This window comes from Monoraphidium neglectum (genome assembly GCF_000611645.1).
Source record: "Monoraphidium neglectum strain SAG 48.87 unplaced genomic scaffold scaffold02258, whole genome shotgun sequence".
NCBI classification, from domain to species: Eukaryota; Viridiplantae; Chlorophyta; class Chlorophyceae; order Sphaeropleales; family Selenastraceae; genus Monoraphidium; species Monoraphidium neglectum.
The window spans coordinates 4,325-5,994 of record NW_014011370.1 but is presented as its reverse complement, the minus strand read 5'-3'; positions in this window follow the sequence as shown (position 1 = coordinate 5,994).

Genomic DNA, 1,670 nt, shown 5'->3' with positions numbered 1-1,670 from the left:
CGAGGGGCCAGCCAGGCAGGGCTGGCCCTTTGCAGATTGCATTCGGCTGAGGTGTTGCTGTCGGCTGGGAGCCCTCTATTTCTGAGACCTCACGTTGACAAAAGGTGATGGCTTCCTGCGGCTGCTTCCAATTCGGTCGCCTTGGCACCAGAAGGCACTTGTCGGTTTCTAGGCCGTCGTTTTAGCCACTCTGCTGCCGCAGTTCATACGTTATCAATTCAATAACACAGCCTCGCGGCGCAAGGGGGTTGATGTCCCCATGTTGCACTGACCCTGCTCACAGCAGCTCAGCCGCAGCAGCGTCACCCACCCCAAGAGGTGGCTGGGAGCCCCGCAAACGCATGCACACACTGCACTCCGCCCCGGCGCCCTTGCAACCGGGGCGGCCATGGATGGTGCTCTCACCTGCAGCTACCAACGTGCCACGTTGGCCGTGGGCTTTGCGAGTGTTGCCAACTTGGCCTGGCACCTGGCAGCCGCTTGCCCGCTTTAGCGCTGAGGTCCGCCTTTTGGGCCACCTTGCAGCAGCCGTTTGGCCCCAAGTGGCTGTGTTTTTACCTTCGACGGAGCGCGCATGTTCTCACGTTTATAAGCATAATCAAACTCCTCACCCTTTCCTCCTTCCGCTTGGCTGTTTTCTGGCCTGTCATAGCACTGAAATGCATTTGCAACGTGCACCCAGAATCGCCCCAGCTTTGCCATATTTTGTCAGTGCGCAGCTGTTGTTTGTGAGGGAGCGTGGTGGCCGCTGACACGCCTCCCCGCACCCCCTTGGCTGCTGGTACACCAGCAGCCCGCACCAACGCGCGTCTTCGACTTCGCGCACCAACAGCACTGTTTTGGCGCCAACTTGCCGTGCGCTGCGTTATGAAGATCTCTCCTCCTCAGCAGAGTATTGCCCTTGGCCACTTCGGCCGCCCTCCCTGCCCATGTCTGTGCTGCAATATGCAGCGTTGATAGACCGCCGCCTTGCATAGTGGACACACAGCAGAGGCAAGGCATGTGCCGCACGCGCACAAAAGTGCACATTCTTACACATGTATGGCTGGTCTATATCACTTCTATCGCATCAGTAACCATGCATGCTGCCGACGGCGTCTTTCAATAGCCGCTGCAAGGGAGGTGTGGATGTTTGGGCGAGCGGCAGCGTGCATGGTGAGGCAGCGCAGAAGACAACATGTCGCCTGGGCAAGCAAACAAGGTGGCATGGCACTATCATGGCTATGATCTCATCCGCGGCTTGCATGCAGCAGCTGGTGGGGCGGAAAGTGCGTCCCTTGCCCCAAAACATTACACACCTGCGTCAGCGCTCTGCCCTCTGGCGTAAGCAGCGAGTGGATGGCGGCCTCGATAAGCCTGTGGCGGCAAGGATGCGAGGACGAGGACGTGAAAAGCGTGCAGCTTGACTGTAAGGTGCCGCGAGCCTGGCGGTCGATACCAGGCCGCGGGCTGCTGACACTCACAACCTGCTGCCAAACTGCAGCCGCGGCCAACGCTGCCGCCACGAGCAGCAGGGAAAAACGGCCGTAGCAGCAGCAGCAGCAGCAGCAGCAGCAGCAGCAGCAGGAGCAGCAGCAGCAGCGGCAGCAGCGCAGCGGCAGCGGCAGCAGCGGCACCGGCAGCGGCAGCAGCAGCAGCAGCGGCAGCAGCAGCAGCAGCAGCAGCACAGG